Raw genomic sequence first — 13,987 nt, 5'->3', positions numbered from 1 at the left:
TAATGCCCCCCCGCCCAATTGGCCCATCAAGACCTCTCTGAACCATGCTCACATCACAGGGAGGTGAAAATAACTGACAAGATGGATGACACTGGATTCTGCTGTGGGGAGCACAAGGCCCTGGTAGGGGTTGTGCTCAAATAAGAAGCAGGACACCACTGCCAGACATCCTGAAAGCCAATGTGCACACCCTACAACGGAAGCACGTTCCATGGTGGGATGTCTGGCTGGGTGGAAACGAGGACTGACAGCTCTGACCATACGTACCAGCATGTTTCGTCACACACACCCCTCAACACAAACTCCACACAACTCACCTGGGATAATGCATTGCCTCACACTCTATTGAAATATCACCCAAAGATACACCACACTGGGTTCTGCTGTGTGAAGCACAGGGGATCTTTTTGGACAAACACCAGGACTGCACTGTCAGCCATCTTGCCATTGCTGTCACACTCCCTTACAGGGAAGCAGAATCAAAAGGAAGGAAGTATGGGCTTGCTGGGAAGGGGGGTGTAGCCAAGAGCATGATGGGAGTTGCAGTCACAGACAATCCTCACCAACCTACATAACCCAGCAAGCTCACACTGAACCATGTTCACCTCATAGGGAGTGGAAATGGACTGACAAGATGTCTGACACTGAGCTCTGTTGTGGGGAGCACAAGGCCCTGCTGGGAACTGGGCACCAACAAACAACAGGACTGTACTGTCAGCCATCTTGCCATTGCTGTCACACTTCCTCACAGGGAAGCAGAGTCAAAAGGAAGGAAGTATGGGCATGCTGGGAAGGGGTGTGTAGCCAAGAGCATGATGGGAGTTGTAGTCACAGACAATCCTCACCCACCTACATGGCCCAGCAAGCTCACACTGAACCATGCTTACATCACAGGGAGTGTTAATGGACTGACAAGATGACTGACTCTGGACTCTGTTGTGGGGAGCACAAGGCCCAGCTGGGAACTCAGCACCAACAAACAGCAGGACAACACTGACTGACATCCTGAAAGTTAACCTGCACCCACTGCAATGGTGGCACGCTTCATGATAGGATAACTGGCCTGGGGGAGAAAGAGGTCCTGACTTAAAAACAAATACCACCGATGCTGGCCATACACACACCTTCTCTGCTAAAACACATTGCACACGTGGTACCCGTCACTCACAAAGCAAAACGCACGGGCAAGATAACTGACACATGGGCCTGATAAATGATGTGGCTGAAAATCACACATATGCACTGGCCAACACATACACGTCCGCACTCACAGCCATTGCAACCGTATGTTCAAACTCACTGTCTGGGGATGCAGTGTCCAGGGGCGCCCCCTGGCCTGGCTGTGAAGGTGTGTCTTGCAGATGACAAGTGTGGAGGTCCATATATAGTATCACATAGCACAAAACACACAAGAACTCACATATACATAATTGACGGGACACCTGACAGTGAATGGAATGGACACACCAATATAGCTGACACTGTAGCATGGTCTCATTCACACTAGGTGCTGTTGTGAGCTGCATTCCACTCCTACATCGTTCTGCAACATATGCATCCTTCACACAACACTCCACTCACTGTCATTGACACTGTAGACACAAGGTCTAACCAGGACTGCATTGGAGGAGACATGCTACTCACAGCAGCAAACCGCAACACACACACCACTGGCTATCACTGTCAAGAGCATGGAAAAGCCAGAGAGCTGTCGTGCTCAATCCATATCACCATGGAGAATATTGACAAGATAAATCACTTCAGCACATACAAAACTCAGCACCAGCCTCATTAGCTACGGTGAAATCATCACATGTATGAAATGAGATAGGAACTAGGAGCACAGAAAAAAAAACAGATTCTCCCAAGAGATCACAGGCATACCGGACTGTGACCATGTTGTACCAACACACCAATGTGATGCACAAAGACTGGCAAAAACTGCTACCACACATGCCCCAATCTTGCAATATATCCTAAGTGGAATTGCACGTATGTCCTCGTTAAAGGTCAAATGTGTACAGGGATGACACACCTGTGTCAGCCATGTGATGGCCCTTGAGTAGCAATGGCCATGTAAAGTCAAATCTATCCATGAGCTGGTCTTGCACACACTTCGACATGCACATTGAAATGCTTCATGTTGGCTGGACAATGTGCTACAACAATAGCAATTTCTGTCCGTGACAACTTTGGACAATGCAGTGTACAGGCACGCATCCTGACGTACAGTAGCAAATGTCATGTATGTGAACCATTGATGCCTGTAGAAACACAACTTACATTGTGTGTCTCTTCCAAACACAGGTGGTGCTGGGGACACAGCAACAAATGAAGAGGAGTCCCTGTCCCAGACTCCGGTGGACCCTGAGCTATCTGGTGTGGACCAGTCTCTGTCCTCTTCGGATGACGAAGAACAACCTGGCACCTCCGGTGTGAGTCATCATGCACCACCAGCAGTACAGACATCTGCACCGCCTGCACCCACCACTCCAACATCTGGCAACAGACAAAGCACCCCCGCCAACAGACAGATGAGTGACACAGAATTCCGACAGCACAGGGATAAAGGCCACCCAGGAAGCTACAGACAACACCACCAGTAACAACACCCAAGGGGGCCTAGGGTCACCTGTGCGTGCCACCGCAGGTCCTGCCCGTGTGACTAGGGGTGGTGGGAGGGGTGGTAGGCAGAGGTCACGGCTTGCAGAGGGGTCTGGACCGCATGATGACGCCCAACTGGCACACATCATAGATGCGTACCAGGATAGCACTGGAGGATTTAGCCAGGTAGTGGGGATCCCCAAGGACATTCAACAGGAGCAGGCTGCCCATCATGCTCGCATGGAGTCCAAGTGGGATGAACTTACTGCGGTGCATAGGGACATACTGACATGCCTCCGCCAGATAAGCACCAAAATGTCCACACCTCTCTGTGTGCCCACAACATCTGTTGCTGCTAGATCTGCAAATGCCACAGGGAGGGAGGATGACTCTGGTGGAGAGTCCTCTGCACCACAGATGCTTGCACATGAGTATCCCCCCCGGAAGAAGAAGAGGGGTCGTCCAAAGAAGGACAAGTGAGATGCAGATGGCCTTGCACATCCCCCAGGGACACAAAACCTGTTCTGGAAAATGTTCTTTGTGTGCTACAGTTCACCTTGTCGTAGTTAACCCAACTCGCCAACATGAGATGGAGGGTTTATGTTGGTCTAATGTAGCAGATGACTGTGGACTTTACACTGGACATTTCAGCTACCAACACTTCCAACTCATCTGTGAACTTTGCATTTCAAACCCAATGTACAGCACCCACCATCCTGTGCACTATCCTCACACATGTTTGTAAATAAACTTACTATTACACTATACTTGCCTCTGTTGTGATTCCAACTTGGTATGTGTCATGGAGATGATGATCTGCTAAAGAACACAGTGCATGCTAACTACTACGGCAATGTGACTACCATTATGTGAGTCATGGTGATGTGACACATGTGAGGGAGAAACACCAATAGGGCACCACAACACATACTCACCATGGCCATGTAACTCATCACCTACAATGATGTTGACCAGAAATACAGTGGAATGCACAGACACCACACCTATCCACAGTCAGTGGTAACAAGCCCACAGGTGAGGTAAGCAAATGTCAGTCAGATGTGGGAAGACAGACAACGCACATAACAAAGTGAAGCACAGGTTCATTACACATCAAAATCATGTTTATTCCACAGCAGTTGCAAGGTAATTCTACGTGACAGTGGAGACACGGTCACCAAGTATTGAAGAATTGAAGTCCAGGGGTGTGTAGTACATCACTTGATGGGAATCGACAACTTCCACCCTGGGATTGGATTCTGGGTGTTGGGGGTCAGAGTTGACCAAACAACAGGCAAAGTATCCTGGGAGGGACAGACATAAGACACAGTCACAGCACAGCAGAACAGGATAGAAATGCAATACACTTGCACAAAACATGTCACAAGAAACCTACACAGAATCAAATTAGCATGTCAAACACTATTGTGGAGTACAGGCTACCTGAAAGGACACATCACTGCACGCATCCAGTCAAGTAGCACACAGACACACTCAAACAGCAACAGAGCAGCACCAACACATTTCAGGCTAACTCAATACATTGACATAACAACCCTGTAAACTCACATTCAGGTGAAGAAGTTGTTAATGAGCTGTGTGCAGACGTCAACCTCATCATCATCATCACTGGCATCATGGCCCAGGCCAGGATCCTCCACAGGTGGCGGATGTAGGTCATCGTCATCCTGGATGAGAGGCACCTTCTTCTGCACTGCCATGTTAAGTAGCATGCAGCATACAATGAAAATGCTGCACACCTTTGCAGGCTCATATGGGAGGGCCCCTCCGGTCTTGTCCAGGCAGCGGAAGCGGCTTTTCAGGAGACCAAATGTCCACTCGATCACCATCCTGGTCCGACCATGTGCCTCATTGTAGCGCATCTCAGCTAGTGTCACAGGGTTCCTGAGGGTCAGCAACCACGGCATGTTGGGGTATCCGGAGTCACCTACATACAAACAATTGCACATTAGCTGAGTTTTGAAAGAGGGTGAAATATAACATTGCAAAACACACACAATGGTAAACAGTCAGTACACACTGACAAGCCAGGCACGCTGGTTTGACATCTGTGACATTATCGTTGCAATGCGACTACTCCTCATTATGTAGGCATCGTGCGCAGGACCGGGGAAATGTGCACACACATGTGTGATACACATGTCCACTATATATCATAATCAAATGGAGGGAAAAAGAAGCTTTGGTCCATCCGGCTTCCAATGGTTAGTTATAAATCAAGGGGGGGGGAATGGACCACTTGTCCTGTGTTACCAAGATCTTGTCGGTTGTGTCCGTCATAAAAAGACCCTCAAACATCTACACAGGTCGAAGGCGGTATATTTTCATTCTCCGCCATTTGTGTACTGTTTCAGCATCATCATTGGGTCATTCTTTTGTAAATTGCTGACCTCCACCTGGAGGAAGACCTACTGGTACTGACAGTAGTGGTCAGAAATAAATGTGAATGTGTGCTTGTGATAAGGTGAGAAAAATTAGGTTTTAAAACCGCTATGTCACTTATAACCTCAATGATTTATTGGGAGGCAGTGAATGGGAATTTAAAAAATAGAGTCGTGCGTTTAGAATGAGTTACTTATCATACGCACTTCTTATTGGTCAACATGTTTCAGCCCTGTGTACATTCTAGGGGCTTTCGTCAGGACCGAAATTGAATATGTAGAGCCTAATTTGTTCTACATGGGATGGTGTACTCACCACTCTCAATTTAAAGAGGTCAGATCGGTTGTATCTGTGCCTGAAAAAGAGAAAAAAAAATTTTGGGGGTAGCAGTGATACATGAAAACTTAAACATTCCAAGTTTCAAATAGAGGACTGCTGGAACAGTGTTTTTCAAACATCCACAGTGGGAGTGAGTATAGCGCAACATTGTGCATTTTATAAGAGTTAATCCTCAAAAAGGTAGGTAAGCATGGCGATTAGGTTTAGAGTCACAGAAGTGTGTATAAGGTTATGTTAGAATGAATATACGAAGAGTGTCGTAATGATCTAGTATCAACACTAATTGTGAGCAGTTATATTCTCTGATGCGCGTATATATCCCAATAATACACAGTCATCCATTAGGCATCAATTGGTATATAGATAAAATGGAAAGGCCGATATCTGGGATTGGTGCGCTTTTTGGTAGATGAGTCATGTCTAAAATAGGTGGTTGGACTGTCTGGATCATCGAAGGTTACGGGCAGTTAGTAACCGCTTGTGATAGTGAATGCACACAGACGTGAATGGGTTTGCGCGCTTTTGGTTGCGAGAACATTCCTGTAAACAGTCATGGAATTCGTTTATCAACTTCGAAAAACATCATTATCATAGGGAATCATTTGTGAGCGCGCGTTTGTGTTGATGAATCATGTATGATATGGTACATGTAACTGGGTGCGATGTGTCACATATTGTCCGCAGTTAATAACCACTTGCCATAGCGAGTGAACAAAAATGCAGATGGGTATCTCTTGTTCGCGCGCATATGGTTGTGAAAATCTTCATAAAAAGAGTCTTAGAACTGGTTTATCCACTTGAAACGAATAATTCTTAGAAACCACCATTATCAAGGAGAGTCATTGGTGCCTGTAGGTTTTGGCGAATGCGCGCTGTCTATGCAGGAAGATAGTTTGGGCAGGGTTAAGTGTTTTTATCGACATTCAGACTTCCGAGACTTCTCGGAGAAAGAAAAATGTAGTAATCAGTCATGCAGGTTAACAGTGCTAATTTACCTTATGAGCGCTCAATTGTAACGCTTCATGGAGTCACCAGCGGGCTTTTTGAATGTTGATTCCATTCTAAGGAAGAAAATAAACATTACCGTATCTTACTGGAACTTGAGAGTCGGCAGTGAAGTCTGCTTGCTCGCAGTTCTCACCCGTTGCTTCCTCATGATTCACTTGTGCTGCCTCTTGCAATGGTGCTACGAATGACGCGGGGGCCGGTCACGGTTCGTTTGTATTCCCGGTCATAGTGAAAAGGGAAAAAGGACTGTGGTGTAGCTGGTTGGCATAGAGGGTTGGCATAATTCTTTGGTGGTTTTAGAAAAAAGACTCTATCCTACAGCGTTAATGTTTGGAAGTTAGTCTCATATGGAAATTGGTCTAATTTGAGAAAACGGAGCGTGCCAATGGAATATTATTCGTGGAACCATGATTTCAAACTATATTATAAATTTGTTGAGTCTTGTGGTCACCTTTTAGGGGATGAATGCGTGAATTATATTTATTGAAACCAGCATACTCATAAGAGGATTGATGGCGATGTTAGCGCTATGATTTAAGGAATGATCTACTAATTATGAATTAAAAGTAGAAACGTTGGGGGTGTTCCCTCGCAACTTTTGTTTAGACTTAATTCGGTTCGTGACTGGCCTGGCCATTATGGATGGTATGTTAGTAGGTCAGACGAATTCTGTCGGAACCGACTTATTAAAGGGAAGACAAGGATTTCTAGATTAAATTAGAGGTCTTTTATACAATATGACTAACTTTGATGGTGGTTCAAACTTACTCAAACTAGATTCTTAGGTAACGTATAATGGTTGACTGATTAGTCAAGGGAGCGATTTTATGATTAGAATTATTCTGTTTCAGGATTCAGGATTCAATATTTTATGAAAGGGTATGCCACGGGATATTATCGTTCATCCCTCCTGTGTCTGTGTGGAGGCGATAAATCCAACGTTGGATTTATCGCCTCCACACAGACACACCATCAAAGTTAGTCATATTGTATAAAAGACCTCTAATTTAATCTAGAAATCCTTGTCTTCCCTTTAATAAGTCGGTTCCGACAGAATTCGTCTGACCTACTAACATACCATCCATAATGGCCAGGCCAGTCACGAACCGAATTAAGTATAAACAAAAGTTGCGAGGGAACACCCCCAACGTTTCTACTTTTAATTCATAATTAGTAGATCATTCCTTAAATCATAGCGCTAACATCGCTATCAATCCTCTTATGAGTATGCTGGTTTCAATAAATATAATTCACGCATTCATCCCCTAAAAGGTGACCACAAGACTCAACAAATTTATAATATATTTTGAAATCATGGTTCCACGAATAATATTCCATTGGCACGCTCCGTTTTCTCAAATTAGACCAATTTCCATATGAGACTAACTTCCAAACATTAACACTGTAGGATAGAGTCTTTTTTCTAAAACCACCAAAGAATTATGCCAACCCTCTATGCCAACCAGCTACACCACAGTCCTTTTTCCCTTTTCACTATGACCGGGAATACAAAACGAACCGTGACCGGCCCCCGTGTCATTCGGAGCACCGTAGCAAGAGGCAGCACAAGTGAATCATGAGGAAGCAACGGGTGAGAACTATGAGCAAGCAGACTCCACTGCCGACTCTCAAGTTCCAGTAAGATACGGTAATGTTTATTTTCTTCCTTAGAATGGAATCAACATTCAAAAAGCCCGCTGGTGACTCCATGAAGCGTTACAATTGAGCGCTCATAAGGTAAATTAGCACTGTTAACCTGCATGACTGATTACTACATTTGTCTTTCTCCGAGAAGTCTCGGAAGTCTGAATGTCGATAAAAACCCTTAACCCTGCCCAAACTATCTTCCTGCATAGACAGCGCGCATTCGCCAAAACCTACAGGCACCAATGACTCTCCTTGATAATGGTGGTTTCTAAGAATTATTCGTTTCAAGTGGATAAACCAGTTCTAAGACTCTTTTTATGAAGATTTTCACAACCATATGCGCACGAACAAGAGATACCCATCTGCATTTTTGTTCACTCGCTATGGCAAGTGGTTATTAACTGCGGAAAATATGTGACACATCGCACCCAGTTACATGTACCATATCATACATGATTCATCAACACAAACGCGCGCTCACAAATGATTCCCTATGATAATGATGTTTTTCGAAGTTGATAAACGAATTCCATGACCGTTTACAGGAATGTTCTCGCAACCAAAAGCGCGCGAACCCATTCACGTCTGTGTGCATTCACTATCACAAGTGGTTACTAACTGCCCGTAACCTTTGATGATCCAGACAGTCCAAACACCTATTTTAGACAGGACTCATCTACCAAAAAGCGCACCAATCCCAGATATCGGCCCTTCCATTTTATCTATATACCAATTGATGCCTAATGGATGACTGTGTATTATTGGGATATATACGCGCATCAGAGAATATAACTGCTCACAATTAGTGTTGATACTAGATCATTACGACACTCTTCGTATATTCATTCTAACATAACCTTATACACACTTCTGTGACTCTAAACCTAATCTCCATGCTTACCTACCTTTTTGAGGATTAAATCTTATAAAATGCACAATGTTGCGCTATACTCACTCCCACTGTGGATGTTTGAAAAACACTGTTCCAGCAGTCCACTATTTGAAACTTGGAATGTTTAAGTTTTCATGTATCACTGCTACCCCCAAAAAAATGTTTTCTCTTTTTCAGGCACAGATACAACCGATCTGACCTCTTTAAATTGAGAGTGGTGAGTACACCATCCCATGTAGAACAAATTAGGCTCTACATATTCAATTTCGGTCCTGACGAAAGCCCCTAGAATGTACAGAGGGCTGAAACATGTTGACCAATAAGAAGTGCGTATGATAAGTAACTCATTCTAAACGCACGACTCTATTTTTTAAATTCCCATTCACTGCCTCCCAATAAATCATTGAGGTTATAAGTGACATAGGGATTTTAAAACCTAATTTTTCTCATCTTATCACGAGCACACATTCACATTTATTTCTGACCACTACTGTCAGTACCAGTAGGTCTTCCTCCAGGTGGAGGTCAGCAATTTACAAAAGAATGACCCAATGATGATGCTGAAACAGTACACAAATGGCGGAGAATGAAAATATACCGCCTTCGACCTGTGTAAATGTTTGAGGGTCTTTTTATGACGGACACAACCAACAAGACCTTGGTAACACAGGACAAGTGGTCCATTCCCCCCCCCCCCCCTTGATTTATAACACATGTCCACTAGACATACCACCAGAGCATTGATGGGGTGGAAATCTTTCCTGTTCCAGTATGTCTGCTCATGTGCCCGTGGTGGTAGATCCGATGACGTTCGGCATCCTCCCCAGTGTATAAAAAGCAGCCTTTATGTCAGTGAGTTGACCTGGGCTAGGAAACTTGATGTACAGGTCAAGGAAATGCAACATCCCCTCCAAGACATCACGAAGCACATGACTGAACATAGTTTGCGACATACCACCAGCAGTAGCCACAATGTATTGGAAGGTGCAGGTAGCAAAGAAGTGCAGGGCTGCCATCACCTTCAACTTTGGGGTCAGTGCTGTAGGGTATGTCCAGCCAGGTAGCAGATGTGGCGCCAACTGCTCCGCCAACTCCACAATTAGTGGCCTGGTGAAGCAGTACTGTCGGATGCAGTCGCGTTCCAGCAGGGTTTCAAGGTCTGGGAATGGTCAATGGACAGCTGGTGCCCTGCAGTACAGAGATGAACAAAGGAAGATTAGCCATTCATACACCCATGCAGCTATGACCAAGCAAAATATCACATGATACATCATGACAATACACAATAAACTGAGGTGTGTGCTGTTGGGTATGGACACATATGTCAACTACATGCCCATCATCTCACATCTCAAGTCAACATGTCTAAGTAAGTTCCATGTAGTGCAATGGCTAATCATTAGGCTGTGTCACAGTACCTATGTACTGCTGTCACGTTCCAAACACACACCACAGTGACACGTGAGGGCTGATGTCTCCCAGGCATCACAGCTCTTTGGCATGACATGGTGTATCATGTACATGCCACAAAACAACCATGAGTCCCACAGGTAGTGGCCCCTTTTGTCTCTGCAGGCCATACATGGATGTCTCCGAGACACACACACATCATCAATGTTGATGCACAAACCACATGGATGTGGAGACTGTCTCTGATTGGGCACATGGAATCAGACACATCTGAGAAACAACATGCACACAGACTGTGGGTGCACATCAGAATTGTGGCTATGGGACTCTCTGTGACGTACACACCATCCCACCTAGGACTCAGGGTGTATGTGACATGTCATACACATATCCAACCTGCAACTGTGTCCATGACTCATTCCCATAACTGTACTGTTGCACATCACAGTGGTAATGTGCACAACACACAAAGGATTCTGTCCCCATGAACCCGTGCACAGCCTGGGAGTGGCTGCACCAAAGTGCCACACAACAAACCAAATGTTGCCCCCCTACACACACACAGGAAATGCAGCCTTACATGCCATGGGATACAGTGTGGCACATGTTGTGGTGTGGTAGGTGTTCACATGAGTCCCTGGCAAGTAACTGTGTGTGGAATCCGTTAACAAGTCACACCAATGACAATTGACGTGGGCGACTACTACAGAGACGCATCGCACAGTTGTGGACCGAGCCGTGCGCATGCCTTGGCCAGTGACTGCAATGTTAACCGATGCGGGTATCTTTTATGCATACGCATCGCACAGTTGTGAACCGAGCCGTGCGCATGCCTTGGCCAGTGACTGCAATGTTAACCGATGTAGGTGACTTCTAGAGAGACGCATCGCACAGTTGTGGACTTAGCCGTGCGCACGCCTTGGCCAGTGACTGCAATGTTAACCAATGCGGGTGACTTTTATGCATACGCTTCGCACAGTTGTGGACCAAGCCATGCGCACGTCTTGGCCAGTGACTGCAATGTTAACTGACGTGGGTGACTTTTATGCATACGCGTCGTGCAGGCATGGACTGAGCCATGAGCACGCATAGCCCATTGAATCGTATGGAGACGGGTGCATGTGGATTTTCTAACTACACATTGTACAGTTAGTTGACCGAGCCGTGCGCACTCTTTGGCTATGGACTGTCATGGAGACGGACGCGGATTCAAAACTTGTACGAGTCGTGCGATGGAAATTTAGTTGGCTGCCTACAACAATCTTGCAATTCCTAGGGTGTCAAGAAGGTGACATTTTGAACGATGCGGAAGACGTGTACAAGTCGTACAATTCCATGGATTGACCAGATTCATAGAATGCAACCGTGTTGGACCTATCACTTAGGACACATGGCACAGATTCTGCCTCTGCAGCACAGATATAAGGCTGGCTTGCCCCCAGAGAGCTCACTTGCCTGCACGGCATGCTACAGGACCACATCTCTGCTACCACTGCTGCTGTCTCTGCATCCTCTGGCTACTGCTATGGCACGTACTCTTGAGAGAGCCCCAGCCTTCACAGAGGAGGAGAACCAGGCCCTGCTGGACGGGCTCCTTCCACAGTACAACAAGCTGTATGGGAAGCCAGGGGAGCAGGTGAGTGTGCAGTCCACTGCCTTCCTAATTGTGCATTTTGTCTGACTAGCAGTACTAGCAGTGTGTACACCAGTGGCAAGCGTACTCACTGAGTACGTTCAACCCCAAAGTGTGTAGGTACATGTGATGAACAGGTGTTCTGCAGCAAAAGTGCATTTGTGCAAGCTTTAACTTCCCAGGCAATGTTACCATGTCAGACATGCAGGACAAGTGTCCATTTCCATGGGTGCACTATCTATGTACCTCATTTACCTTTGTGGTGACTACATGTATATCCAACTGTGTGCAGCACAAATATGTGGCATGTGTGGTAATGGCCTTTTCACTTTGTCATCCTCACAAGTTGATGCCCACCAGAAGCACAAGATCTGTCTGACCTGGGCAGTTAGATCAGTGGGGGTCTATAAGCGCCGGATCCACAACTGCCAGAAAAGGTGTCAGGACCTTCAGGGCTGGACCCGGAGGATCTTAAGGGTTCAGCTGATTCTGTCACCTCCTCGCAGGAGGGGCGGACACTGGACCCTGACCCCCCATATGCTCAGGATTCTGGCGGTGGTCTTCCCAGACCTGTATGGGCAGCTGAAGGCCAGACAGCAGCAAGGAGGGGGTAAGTCCATGCCTAATCTGTGAACTATGTCTGACATGCTATTTGCAGACTTTTGGCCTGGTTACACTTCCACATTACGTCGGTCTTGTAGTCCAGGACTCATGTCCCTCAATTGTGTAATGCACCCTCCTCATCTGATCCACAGGTGTGGCCCCTACAGTTTGTGTCTTGTTTCACTTGGGCACTGTGTCCCTGTAGTCAGCTTTGCTTAAGGTTCCGGACAGCATCTGTTACCGGGACTCTGTTGTGTGCTTCGTGGGTGGGTCAATTGTTTACACAATGCCTGAGATCTGACATGTGATCTGTGTGTGCCTTTGGTATGTGTTCCAATTGTTGGTCTGACTCACCACATGTGCCGGGGTATTTAAAACAAACCCATGCAGCAGGTGACTCCAATTCTGGGGCCTCAGGAGTGTGTATATCAAGTGTGTCACACTTGCTTAGCCACCTGCCTACTGTCCAGGGCTATACACTGTTTCACGTAGACCTGGGCAGTCATGTCTACTCCAGGGCATTAAAACACTCTGTACTCCCACTCCCGTGTATCAACTTACAGATTGTGCTTAGTGAAATGTGCCCTCAGGTGTCTGCCTCTGTGTCATTGTGGTGTGGCTTCCTTTTTCGGACAACTGGGGTGTTCTTGAGTTTGAGGGTCAGCAGGACATCTGAGATGTGACTATAGGAGACAAGACCTGTGTGACATATAGGTGTGTGTGATCACTTTGCAGTGCACAATGATGTTTGCAACTGTGAAGTTCAGGCAGCTGTGTTTCATTCACAGCAGACTGTGAGGTGCTCATGTTCAGGGAGTTGTGTTCGTGTCTGATTTATATGATGTGGGGTCATCGGAGTCTGGAATATGTTGTTTGCAGGGGATGGAAAAGTGCACTTGTCAGTTGCAGAGTTTGCTTTACCCATGACCTATGATTGTGACACAGTGCAGACTGTTGTTGGCTAGATGCCCTGCGACAGGAGACAGTGATGACTGACTTTCCAGGCATACCTGTGCCATGGCATTGAACTTGCTATGAGGGGTCCTGCAGTGGAGTCAAATGTGCTCCATGCACCCCATTTTGGCATTGACAATCAGGACATGAGAACATCATTGTGTGTGGTGCTGGTATGCATCACAAGCATGTGAAATGAGACTCTGGCCATCCCTTCTTCCTGACACCTGTACTGAGTCAGTGGCAAGAGATGTGATGTGTGTATAGTGACAAAGTTCTACATGTTCACTTGCATGTCCAACAACTGTGTAGGTGGTGCATGTCTGCACATTGGGGTATTAACATCCAACATGCAACAGACATATGGGTGCAAGTCCAGGAGGGATATGAGTACCATGGTTGATGGTCAGACTAACAATTGGCTTATTCAAAACAGTGTGAGCACTTTGAGCAGTGTTCAGCTAATGATGCCAGTACTCACTGTGGTGTGTGCG

This window comes from Triturus cristatus, chromosome 5_1 (genome assembly GCF_964204655.1).
Source record: "Triturus cristatus chromosome 5_1, aTriCri1.1, whole genome shotgun sequence".
NCBI classification, from domain to species: domain Eukaryota; kingdom Metazoa; phylum Chordata; class Amphibia; order Caudata; family Salamandridae; genus Triturus; species Triturus cristatus.
Note: the sequence above shows the minus strand (reverse complement) of the source record.